This window comes from Anomaloglossus baeobatrachus, chromosome 6 (genome assembly GCF_048569485.1).
Source record: "Anomaloglossus baeobatrachus isolate aAnoBae1 chromosome 6, aAnoBae1.hap1, whole genome shotgun sequence".
NCBI lineage: Eukaryota > Metazoa > Chordata > Amphibia > Anura > Aromobatidae > Anomaloglossus > Anomaloglossus baeobatrachus.
Window position 1 is genome coordinate 377364845 of NC_134358.1, and position 14069 is coordinate 377378913.

At 45.3% G+C, this 14069-nt stretch overlaps 1 protein-coding gene across 3 annotated transcripts in view; it reads right to left on the reverse strand.

Moving 5' to 3' along the window:
- The window catches only part of GRB10 (growth factor receptor bound protein 10), a 148746-nt gene that overhangs the window by 97883 nt on the left and 36794 nt on the right, over positions 1–14069 (reverse strand). The gene's annotated exons all lie outside the window — the stretch shown is intronic.

Sequence of the window (14069 nt, forward strand, 5' to 3'; positions counted from 1 at the left end):
GGGAGTCTTCAAGGAGAAAAGGAGAACATGGCGTTACAGGCTCCTTGCAGCCGCCTACTTTCAGCCATTGGGCTGTTAACAGTCAGCGCTCACAACACTACACAATGACAGTGTAATGACTCCCTGTATCTTGACAGAGTGCTCAGCATAATGTGCACTGAGGCTGACAAATGTGGCTTTCTAGGCTGCACTTACCTGCAGATTATTATTGTAGGTGCATGTTTGTTTTTGTGGCGCCCCTGAGGGTTCCGTCGCCACAGAGGTACTGCACCCCATCCAGAGGTGTGGTATCCCATCCCGGGTAAGAAGGGGGTCATATACCGGGTCACAGGCAAAACCTGCACACACCAATTGTTAGAACACACACCGGGTCAGGGTTTAAGGCAGGCACTCCATTAATACTGAGAGTAGCGACCAGTATACCTGGTTATGGGGCCTTAAGTCCCATTCGCTGGCCTACGAGGGGGTGTGGGAGGAGTCAGGGAGGTAGTGAGAGGAACTAGTTAGTTCAAGTTCAAGTGTGGAGGTGGGCTGTCAGGAAAGGACAGCGGACAGAAAGACTTTAGTAAAAAGGAGGTTCCTGGTGGAGATCCTGGGGTTTTGCTAGGCCCAGGTGACACCGATCGAAGGGATTCCAGGGTGCCACAGAAGTACGAATGTCCCGTGGACCTGTTCCACTAGAACACCGGGTGGAGGGATCCGGCTGCAACACAGGGACGGTCCCTAGGCTAAAAGAAGACAGACATTACTTTTAGCGAATCAGACGGCCCGGGAGATTTCTGCAGGCACCCGAGGCCACAGCCTGCCACAGACCACCTGCAAGGGGAAGCATTAGAAGACTTAGGTCAGCCACCCTTTGGACAGGCTCGATGGTGGAGGCGCAGGACAGCCTAGTGAAGTTCAGCGCTAGTGAGACAGCCAGACAGGACATATCAAGGGGTGCACCGGTACGGACCTTTGAACTATTCGGGATCAGCAGAGGCCCATGATGGCGGATCCTGGCATACCGCGGGTAACCGGTCAGCTGCAGTGTTGAAACTAACAGTGAGTAAACATCTTGACTGCAAGCCCTGTGTCGTCTGCTTTGTCCTGCACCTTATCAACAAACACCATAGACTTTTCCAAAGGTTGCCCCGGGGTACCCGCTCCACCCGTGGGGAGCAAGAAACACCTCAGCTGCCACAACATCAGCCCCGGGGGTCCCTTCCAGCAGCTGCGGCTCCATAGCCGCACAATTCCACAAGTGGCGTCATGACTTTCAATAAACTACAACTCCCATCATCACCTCCCTCATCTGCCACATTGACTCCGCCAAGGTCACGGAGTCGGGCCCCGCCACCGCTTACTACCCCGGCCTGACACCAAGTCACCCAAGGCCCTGGGGCGGGCGAGTCATTTTTAGGGACAGATTCACTAAGATTATCCCAATTTATCAGATTGCAGAAGCTTTAGAAGTGACAAAAAAAAAATCATACTTTTTAAAAAAAAGGAAAGCACTAGCTCAGCAACACCAAAAAGTAAGGAGGGGACCAGAAGACAACAGCACGAGATTGCAGGTCATCGCTCTAGTCTATACAGAGCAGCATTAATCCTTTCCCCTGCACTGATTGGCAGCCTGCTCTGCACAAAGGTTTGAGCAGGATGTCAAGTGCAGGGGACCGATTATGGCTGCACTGTCGTGACCGGCAATTTACTGCTCTCTGAACTACGGTACCGCGATGACGGGACCCAAGCGGCTGCAGATTAAGAACAAAACATTTTCTTTTATAACCGCTGATCCAGTAAGGCAGCTACACAGGATTTAAATGTCATTTATTTGCCACTTAACGCTATACCTGCAGGTAAGCCGCGTTCAGTATGTGACAGGTTTCTTTCAACAGAAGGAATCTGCTAGAAAACATCGAAATAAGCCTTCGTAGTTCTGGAACAAGATCCTTGGGCGAGATAAAGAAACATTAACTTATAGCCAAATGAGTGCAGTAAACAGCAGGAAGGAATGGCTCATGACCTACAGCATACCACATCACCTATCAAACATGTTGAGGGAAGTGTTCCAGCATAAGGAACAAGCCACATGGCAAGAAAATCGGTGCCAGAACTATATATCAGAACTATGAATCCTGTTCACATTGGTCCAATGCTGTGAAATTATTAAGGTTGGGACTTGCAGTATAGGTGAGAATGAAAAAAAAAAACAAAACCCTGAATAAACAGTTTCGTAAGGTAAAGAAATGTAATATTTTTATAACTGTCAAGTCATGTCCTCAACTGAATATAGTAAAGATAACTTTACTATAACTTTAACTTATAACTTAAGATAAGCTATCTTTACTATATTGACTATTTTTTACTTCTGAGCACCACTTACACGGTTGAGCCGGGTCCATATATATACATATACATATACATATACACATATACATACATACATACATATATATATATATATATATATATATATATATACATATACATATACATATATATATACATATATATATATATATATATATATATATCCATCCTCAACTTACTTGACTGCTTTTTTTTAAAAAAAAACAATAATATTTCCAAATACACTTCAATGTACACATTAAAATTATGAATATTTAAATCAGTGGATAACTCCTCAATTCCAGGGATTAACAAAATACAGTAAACTTTAGAAGCAAATCAGACTTTTTTGGTCAGCCCGTCTCCTCTAGGTGAACAAACTAACGTTTTCATTTCTAAATTAACAAAAGCCTAAAAGCAAAGTGGAAATGGAGAATAAAATGTAATAAAAAGAATTAAATACTAGTGTGCAACTTCATATATCCAGGCTTCTACAGAAGTAGACTTTCAGTTCATACAACAAAACTTTTGCAAAACTTTCACAAATCACAGTGGTAAAACCTCAGTAAGTGTCAAGCTATTATTTCATGCCCTGCAGAAATATCAAGAGGATGAAAAATAGATGAACTAAAAATACTGTCAGCTATATATCTTCAACAAATGCATTTGCTTTGCATCTAAGGCACTCTGGATTAGACATACTCTATGCCAACCTTCCTAAATTAAAGATGTCCAGTGGGCATATTGAACTGTCATCTACAATATCTCAGGCTAAGAAGTATTGCAACAGTTACAGTATTTTGTTAGCTACCTCCGCTCAGTACTGCAGGGGCACCCCATTAGCAAGTACACTACTTAGAACAGGCACAAGTTCTGACTAATCGCTAGTAGATCAGTTGCCATTTAAAAGACTATTTTCGTTTTTTTTTGGGTTTTTTTCTACCTTTGGGGTGGTATCACTAATACATGCTCCCTGCCCTTTATATTCTTACTAGCTACCTTCAATTCTCAGGGCCACTTGTGTTTTGCTGTTTCTAACTGGATGGATTGCTTCAGTGTTTGCTGGGTGAGCTGTTGGTCACTTGAAATAAAATCGATAAGAGCCAAAAAAACGCAGTCAGACTTACATTGAGAGCCTGTAAAAGTTACCTCCGATTTCTAGTCAGTCGGAATGTGGTGGTGGGGGGGGGGGGGGGGGGTCACTAGATGGCTGAGAGGGAATGGAGCAGCTCAGGAAAGGAGTAAAAGACGGCAGATGGTAAGTGTACTACTAGGGTCAAGGAACATGCATTATCAAATATATCACTCCAGAGGTGAATTTAAAAAAAATAACCCCCCCGCTTCCTGGCGTGGTGCATTAAAGGATGCCCTTCTAGCCTGACTTTACTCTTTATACAAACTCAATGTGTTGTCTATGGTCAGGTCAGACCTTCAGTATGCTGGCAGCAAAGAGCGAAATACTGTGGCAACTGGAGGCCCAACCTATGGGTTTGTCTAATGCCAGAAGTGAGGCCCGAGTCTGGTCCCTGACCAGATGCTTTTTCACTTTCGGGTTGCTAGGGGGTGACCTTTTCAGTCTCCTCCTGTTGTTATTGTTCTGAAGTATACATAGCGATAACCATGAATTTTAACAAGCACACAGATCAGGAAAGTGAGTCCTGATTAGGAGAACTGCTCTGGAAACTGAATGCTGGGAAATTGTAATTATAAAAAACGGATAGCTGCTTGGTGAGAAGGTGGCAGGAGGAAGGTGACCATTTGACTGCTGTAAATAAATGGGCTGGATATAGCCGACTAGGATCTCAGATTCAATGAGAGGAATTAAGTTCTAACTACTGCCTTAGGCTACTTTCACACATCGTTTTTTGCAATCAGGCACAATCCGGTTTGTGCCTGAAGCAACGGATCCGTGTCAGTGTGTAAAAACGGATGCGACGGATCCGGTAAAAAAACGGATCAGTTTTTTTTTTTTTTAAAGCTGAGAGAGAGGGAGAGACCCCATCATCACCGCACACGCAGGCACTCCCGCACGCATCATCCCCGCACATACCCTAGCACTCCCGCACGCATCATCCCCGATCACCCCGGCACTGCCGCACGCATCATCCCCGATCACCCCGGCACTGCCGCACGCACCATCCCCGATCACCCCGGCACTGCCGCACGCACCATCCCCGATCACCCCGGCACTGCCGCACGCACCATCACCGCACACACCCCGTCACTCCCGCATGCATCATCCCCGCACATACCCCAGCACTCCCGCACGCATCATCCCCGATCACCCCGGCACTGCCGCACGCACCATCCCCGATCACCCCGACACTGCCGCACGCACCATCACCGCACACACCCCGTCACTGCCACATGCATCATCCCCGCACACACCACGGCACTCCCGCACGTATCATCCCCGCACACCCCCCGACACTCCCGCACGCATCATCCCCGCACATACCCCAGCACTCCCACACGGATCATCCCCGCACATACCCCAGCACTCCCGCACGCATCATCCCCGATCACCCCGGCACTGCCGCACGCATCATCCCCGATCACCCCGGCACTGCCGCACGCACCATCACCGCACACACCCCGTCACTCCCGCACGCATCATCCCCGCACACACCCTGGCACTCCCGCACGCATCATCCCCGCACATACCCCAGCACTCCCACACGCATCATCCCCGCACATACCCCAGCACTCCCGCACGCATCATCCCCGATCACCCCGGCACTGCCGCACGCATCATCCTCGCACACACCCCGGCACTCCCGCACACATCATTCTCGCACACACCCCGGCACTCCCGCGCGCATCATCCCCGCACACCCCCTGACACTCCCGCATGCACTATCACTGCACATACACCGGCACTCCCGCACGCATCACCACACACATCCCGGCACTCCCGCACATACACTGGCACTCCCGCACGCATCATCATAATCACCGTACACCCCGACACTACCTCCGTGACGTCACCGCTGACAGCGCGACTCCCTCAGTTGCTGCGTGGAGCTGATAGAGAATGGCGGTGTTCCACGGCCGCTCCTGTCAGCTTCATGTAGCAGAGCTGAAAGCGTCACGGGACCTCTGTGGATTACGTCGGACCAGGAGGGGTATTTGGGGATTTTAATAAAATGGTGAAAGAGGGTGTTTTTTTTGTCCTTTATTCAAAATAAAGTATTTTTTTGGGTGTATGTGTGTTTATTTACTTTCACTTACAGGTTAATCATTGGGGGTGTCTCAGACGTCTCCCATGATTAACCCCTTATTACCCCGATTGCCACCACACCAGGGCAATTCGGGATGAGCCGGGTAGAGTCCCGGAACTGTCGCATCTAATGCATGCGGCAATTCCGGGAGGCTGCTGGCTGATATTGTTAGGCTGGGGGGCTCCTCATAACGTGGAGCTCCCCATCCTGAGAATACCAGCCTTCAGCCGTGCGGCTTTACCCTGGCTGGTATCAAAATTGGGGGGGGAACCCGCACGCAGTTTTTTTTTTTTTTTATTTATTTTACTGCAAGATATAGACCCGCCCACTGGCGGCTGTGATTGGTTGCAGTGAGACAGCAACCAATCATAGGCTCCGGTGGGCGGGGAAAGCAGGGAATACGAGATTGAATAATGGGCGGTCGGCATTTTCAAATCAGGAGAAGCCGCCAGCAGTGTGACAGCCGTGCAGCGCCGCGCCCGTGATCGGTGAGTGGGTAAGAGTGAGTGAGTCAGTGAGTGTGTGTGTGTGAGAGGCTGGGGCCACACAGGGCACTACTGCGATGCTCGCATGACACTCGGCTCGTGCTGGCAGCACAGCAGGAGCAGAGTGTGATGCTAGTATCCCTACGTCTGCGGTCCGACCGTGCGAGCGGACCACAGCTGCGGGGGGGCGGGCCGGCTCTCAGGAGGGGCGGGCTGGCACGTAGGAGGGGAAGGTGGGATTTATCTCCCTCTCTCCTCCGTAGCTGGCTATTGCGATTCTCGCTCTGCCCATGCGGTACACCGGTGTACCGTGAGTGCAGTGCGATTTTTCTCTCGCCCCATTCACTTGAAAGGGTGCGAGAGAAAAGTGTCTTGCATTACAGTCGCAGCATGCTGCGATTGTTTTCTTGGTCCGATTAGGACTGAGAAAATAATCGCTTATGTGTGCTGACCCACAGGCTAGAATTGGTCCAAGTGGAATGCGATGTTTTATCGCACTCCACTCGCACCGATTTTCTTAGGCCAGAGAATCACTTCTGGGCATGCTCAGAAGTAAAAACCAAATCCGATACATGCTTCCGGCGTTTGATGCATGCCACCGGATTTGGCGTGCATAGACTTTCATTATGCACCATGCTGCACAGCGCCGCACCCGGCGCTGTGCTTTTTTTTTTTTATGAGACAAAAAACCGTTGCATGAAACGTTCCATGCGGCCACCGCATTCATTAAGCCGCATCCGGAAAAAGCCGGATGCAACGCAAGGTCATCGGGCACAATCCGGCGACAATACAAATCAATGGGGATAAAACAGATGCAGTACTGGATCCGTTTTAACCGTTTTTTCCGGATTGTGCCTGATGGGAAAAACCTGATGTGTGAAAGTAGCCTTAGGTGGCTCATCTCCTTGGAAAAAGGCTGCACACTAAAAGCTTTCATAGCAGGAGAATGAAAGCGTATACACTAGTTAGACGAAGGAGTCAGCTGAAAAGTGCATCAAGGGAAAAGTGCAAGGTAAAAGGGATTTTGAATAAAGAAGGCTATTACTCCATTTTGCAATACCATACCATACCCTGTGGACAGCGCTTGATTGGAGCCAATTTCATTCTACAACATGACAATGACCCAAAGCACACCTCCAAATTATGCATGAACTATTTAGGGAAGAAGCAGGCAGCTCCAATTCTATCTGTAATGGAGAAGCCAACCCAGTCACCAGCTCTCAACCCTATTGAGCTGTTGTGGGAGCAGCTGACCATATGATATGCAAAAAGTGCCCATCAAGCCAATCCAACCTGTGGGAGGGAGGAAGCAGGGGCTGAAATATCTCCAGATTACCTCCGCAAATTAACAGCTAGAATGCCAAAGGTCTGCAAAGCTGTAATTGCTGCAAAGGAGCATTCTGTGACCAAAGCAAAGTGTGAAGGAGAAAATTATTATTTCAAGTAAAAATTATTATTTCTAACCTAGTCAATGTCTGGACTATATTTTCTTTTCATTATGCAACTCACTTGATAAATAAAAGTATGATTTTTCATGGAAAAGACAAAATTGTCTGGGTGACCCCAAACTTTAACATATACATATATAAAAAATGGGTTTCTAATACAGAAGTACAGCCACTAAAAAAAAGAGTGAGGTGCTGTGCTCTTGCTTTTGTAGATTTACATCCAGCCAGAGCAGAAAACCTCTGCCCTTCCTTTACTAGATATTGTTGACTATGGATAAGTAACCAGTATACAAGTCCTAAAAATCTTTCAAAGCGAGCTGAATAAAGCTATGTTCACATCATGTTCCACCCAACATTTAGTGGCACTATTGGGGCTAAAGGTTTAAAGTCCCACGAAACTGGATTCCGGCTCCTTGACTAGAATGATGCAGTTTGAGCCACAGTGTACGCTGTCATGCATAATTTTCGGCCATATATGCCTAATTGAGGTAAGCAGCAAGGCAGTTTACTACTGGTGGCATGTAATGCTGGCTCCTGTATGACGCTGACCAATCAGACAGCAACATAGATGTGCAGAAGAAATTGGGATGTCATCAATGTCACATGACCTGAGTCCACATGTCCCGCTAGCTGAAGTATGCAGCCTAATTAAGCATTGAAGATATTACACAGCACAGAAGTGTAGAAATATTAACTGGCATTAATAGCTCAAAGTTATTAAATTCCAGATACAGGAAGCCGTCGGCTTTCAGTCATACAGGTATGTCAATTCCACTCAGCGCTCACACCAGAATGGTGGCAGTAATTACTAAAAGGCAGATTGGCGGCTCTGCAGTTTATCAGTACAGAGCAACAGTCAAGCAAAATGCCAAGGTGTGTTGACAGCTACCGCCCACAGTGGTGAGTGTGTTGACTAATTGCTCAGGTCATACCTGTGACTGAAAGCCAGTGTCTCCCAAGAGAAATTAAATTCATTTTCACAGGGGTGTCACACTCTGTACAATGGCCATTGGCCTGGAGATTAACCTAATCGCTGCATTAAATAGCAGTATTGGTGATAACAGATTTCTTTTAAAAATAAATGTAAAAGTTATTGTACAACCGAAACCACACTGTGCAGTACTTTGCCGTTTTTAAAGGTTAGAGAGAAAGGCTTGCTTCAGTGAAGGCTCTGGCCAGTCACATTTAATCTGACTACAGCAGTAAAGTAGGCATTTAGAAGCCGGTGAATTCAAGGGGTATTCCCATCTCCAAGATCCTATCCCAATTTGTAGACGGAATAATAATAATTAAAAATAATAATATCTGCCAGACAATTATGGACAGAAAATATTGTGGCAATTACGGTGCAGTATTTCCTAATTTCATGCACCAAGATGTTCAACACAAGAATGACCTAAGCATCTTTATTGTCTTTTTAAACTGAGACCAACCACAAAGAAATGGCACAAGAGGGTTTTCCAGGAAAATGTAGGTCACCACGGCCACCCAGTTTGGATCTCCATGTGGGCAGGCCTGGAGAATGAAAGTCAGGAATGAATTTCTTGCCAATAGTTCCAAAAAGTGTCAGTTTATATTAGCTAGGACATGTCTGAATAAAAATCAGCCCCAGTGCAATGGCTTAAAAATGAAGGCCTTAATAAATCTGTGCACAGTGTTAAGTGCCTTCTAATACATTTAATAGATTCTAGAGTTCTACAATGAACAACTATTTGTAACACCAAGAAAAAGGTGTACAGAAAAGATATGAACTGTATATATAGCTCCCGATTGTGTAAATCAAGTTATATGCATAGTTCCCCTATAAAGGGCTCCAGACTGGTGTTTTCAGTTCCCACTCTCTAAAAGGATTGAATCTCATGAAAGGTGAATCAGGTAAAAGCCTGCAATATGGGTTTGTGCTTTATTATATAGACTTTGCTAAAAATAAACACACTAACGTTGCATTTTATTTCCACCCAGCATAATCATGTAGAATAGGTGAGCAGATGTCAGAATGACAGAAGTAGCACACCAAGTCGTGCTTTTTTGTGCAGGTCAGAACCAGTGAACTGCAGTGACTGCTTCCATCAGAATACAGGTTTTCTAAGGATATTCCAAAGGAGGTACGAAGTAGTACTCACTTAAGATCAATGTAATAATGTGAACCTAGCCCCCAACTTCATGAAGCTGCAGTTTCTGAAACGACCCCATTGTCCCATGGGGGGAAAAAAAAAACCAACAGATTGGGTCATGGATGTACCAGTCACCATCTGTCCTGTTGCAATACATCACAATTTAAAAAATAAAAGTTGGTTGAGAATTTTTATGTAAAACTGCTCTCACACTGGAGCACCAGGACTACAGACGAGCTGCTTTAGTTGTGTTAACAATGGCCATCAGTACTCTTTTTAATTCTGCCTAAACCATCAGAATGGCTGTTCTTGTTTTTGGAATGCCAAGAAGTCCAGGGGTTATAGTGAAAATTAGCACAACTAAACTAATTTCACGATCTATATTAGGTATGCAGCCTTACCGATGCCACACACAGTAAATAGAACTGCTCAAACCCGCAAAAAAAGGGAACCGGCAGGTCCCTGCTAAATTTAAAAAAAAAACAAAAAACAAAAACCCTGATCCTCTCCGGAATCCGGTACCCATGTAAGTCTATGGGGACAAGAATCCAGAGATTAAAAACGTTTGTGTATGGGATAGGGGGTAGGAGCGCACACATTGTACTCATCAAGGCTGTGTCATGTCGGCAAGCTGTTTCCGGGTCACGCTTTCCCTTCCGAAGAAGACAACTGAATATTAACTGCTTTGCCCGCCCACCGGCACGTATAATTGGTTGCAGTTAGATGTGCCCCCACCTTGAGTGGCTGAGTGTCAACTGACTGCAACCAATTACAGGCGCCAGGATGAGCATTGGGCAGGGAAAGTAGTGCAAGTGTCTGCGGGGCAGTATTGTGGTATAAAAATAATTTAATAAATGAAACAATTGGCGCAGGGTCCCTGTATTCTGTTACCAGCACAGATAAATCCCACGGCTGCAGCACCCAGCTGTCGGGCTTTATCAGTGCTGTGTATCAAAATAAGCCCAGAGTCACATGTGCAAGGAACTCATCACATCCCCTGGCAGCTTCACACTCTCCTTACATGAGCGTGCAGGTACATAGAAACACATGCTGCCGACCTGCTTCTGTCAGAAGAGAGTGCGGCTGTCTCAGGTGATGCGATGTGAGACTCGTGAGAGTTTGGCATGATATCATCTGGCATGGCCTGACGCTCTACAAACTTCAGCGTGCAGGTACATAGAAACACAATGGCCTACCTGCTGTTAGGAGAGTGTGCGGCTGTGTCGGGTGATGCGACGCAAGACTCGTGCAAGTCCCTCGCAAGTGTGATTCCGGCCTATGAGAAACAGCATCCGGCGCTTTTTTTTTTTTTTCTATTTAAAATTGAAGGAAAAAAAAAAAAATTATGACATGCGGGCCCCTATCTCCCCCAATTTTTGATACCCAGCCAAGATAAAGCCAGCTGGGGGCTGGTATTCTAAGCCCGCAGCCGCCGTGTATTGACGCATCCTTTAGATGTGACAATCCCGATGCTTTACTGGCTCTTCAAGTTGCCCTGGTGCGGTGGCACTCTGGGTAATGAGCAGCGCACAGCTGCTACTAAACCCTAGGTTACTCATGGCACAGGCGTCTGAGATACCTGCATCACTAACCTGTACATGAAAGTAAATAAGTACAAACAAAAAATCCTTTATTTGGAATAAAATACAAAAACACATTCTCTTCCACCACTTTAACCCCAAACACCCCCCCCCAGGTCTGGCGTAATCCACATGAGGTCCCATGTCGCTTCCAGTTCTGCTACATCTCATAGCGTGCAGCCATAGAAATGCCTGCCGGCTGCGAGAGAAGACAATCACTGAGCTGCAATGAGCAATAACTGCAGGCAGACACTGTCACAGGCTGGGATCCAGTCTGACTGCAACCAATCACAGATGACAGGATGGCTGATAAGCCAAACACGGAAAGCTGTGTGTATGCGATGAGCCTATTGCGCAGTACAGAAAGTAAACCACACCCAAAATAAACTGTCAAGGTAAGATTCATAAAACCACCTAAGACAAACCTCTAAAACATTAGTCTTTATTGATATTAAATATTAAAAACAATAGGACACCAAGTGTCTAGTCAACATAGAGGACAAAAGACAATGTGCTCGTGAAGGGCCAGATGGAAGGCAGAGAAAGCGTGCAGGAATATACTAATATATAGATAGTTAGATGAGTTCTCAACAGTCTAGGAAGGACTGAGTAGATCCTCCACTTACCCTTCCTACCTGCGGAGAGTGTTATAATGTACTGAACACCCCCCACTCCGGGTGGCTATCCCTGGCTGTCCCTACTCTTCCCTGGCCTATGCCCACCGCCAAACCAGGTGAATGGTGTACAAATCAGGACAAACATATAACAATTAATTTTGTTGGTTCCTGAACTGGACTGAATCCTATGTTCCAGTCGAAATACTGTATAAACAGCGGTTAGGATCAAGCTCCTGGGTCCACCAAGTAGGCCGGTACCCTAAGCTTATCCCGACGCGTTTCCCCCCCTCCTAACTAAGTGGTCGGGGGTTCATCAGGGGTAAATTGCCAACAATACTTGGAAAAACCTCCAAGATTAATAAAGTAGCAGCAGTAGGATATGCTTGCCTAATACGTCTTAATGAAGTCTCCAAAGGGCATATGTCACTTCCTTATTTCATAAAAGGGGTGATGTCTCTGCATAAATAGTGCTATTTATGAAGCATAAATGCAGTACAATGCACCTTATCAGATCGTATAGATAGCAATGTTCCACAGGAACTCTCAATATATCTATACGATCTGATAAGGTGCATTGTACTGCATTTATGCATCATAAATAGCACTATTTATGCTGAGACATCACCCCTTTTATGAAATAAGGAAGTGACATATGCCCTTTGGAGACTTCATTAAGACGTATTAGGCAAGCATATCCTGCTGCTGCTACTTTATTAATCTTGGAGGTTTTTCGGGCATCTTTGACACAGTGAGGATCCGGACTAACAGTCCAGGTCCGCTCAGCCTTAAAAGTAAATCATTCCTTCAATAATTTCTCACTAGCAATCACTTTCCTGGTCAAGAAGGCATTGAAGACACTACCCTTGGTTTCTACATCAGGCTTATATCCTTGAAATCACAAGTTTACATAGGACTGTTGACATTCTAACCATAGTTTAACCTTTTCACGGATGCCAGCCTTAAAAGATATATGTCAGCACTTGCTGGACTTTGTGCAGTGCTGGTATAAGTTTACAGTGGGCAGTCATGCAGCGTTAGGGTCTGGAATTATGGCGCTGATCAACACTCCTGAGCAGGAACCTCATTGGGAGTAGATTTTAATTCCTGAATTGTTTTTTTGGATCATTATGGTTCCCAAAAAATGGGAAGGATCAAAAACCTGTTATGCACCCCAAAATCCTATAAATAAAATTTTCAATTAATCTTGCAAAATAAACATTTTTCTTTCCACAAACAAAACTCCCAAAACTGTTTAGCTTGCCGTAGTAGTAAATCCCCAAAAATGATATGAATTTTGTATAGCTAATCCTACTGACTCAAGAATAAAGTGGTCGTATTTTTATACCGCATAGAATCTGTTCGTTACATTGTGATGAAAAATTCCTTCACAACAGCTACCGAAGTTAAACACTCTCCAAGAAGTAGGTGTTTCAGGATCCAAGTCTATGAAGACTTAATGAGAACAAATACAGAGGGCTCACCACAAGGTGCAAACCAACCATTCATCAGAATTAAAAATAGAAAGGCCAGATTAGACTTTGCCAAAAAAACATCCAAAGTGCTGGGAAAGCATGCTTTGGACAGATTAAACCAACATCAACCTGTTCCGGAATGATCAGAAGTAGTATGTAGAAGGCTTGGAACAGCTCATGATCACACACCACGTTCTCTGTAAAATATGGAGGCAGTGTAAGGTGCGGTCATGCATGGCTTTCAATGGCACTGGGTCACTAGTGTTCATTGATGTGACTGAGAAAGGAGCAGCCGGATCAATTCTGAAGTTTACAGGGCTATAGTTCTGCCCAGATCCAACCAAATGCAGCAAGGTTCACTGGATGATGCTTCACAGTACAGATGGTCAATAACCCAAAACAGACTGCGAAAGCAAGAAAGTAACCCAGGAGTTTTTTTCGTCTTTTTTTATAAAGGCAAAATAATGGAATGTGCTGCAGTCCATAACCAGATCAACCCTATTAAGTATGCATTTCACATGCTTTAACAACTTATGACATACTATGTATGTCAAACGTTAATCTGATTGGTAAACAGCATAATGTGAAAAAAATGCCAGCATTCCAGTTTGTCAGAACAGAGTAATAGCAGGAGATTGAAACTTAGTGTACATCCCAAAATAATAGCACTAACAAAAAAAAACCAAAAAAAACTTGGCTTGTGGAGCAAAAAAGGCCTCACAGCCATTTATCCCAAAAACTAACATTGCAACACAAGCAAGATCATTTTTCTTTAAAAATGTCAATTATTTTTCACAG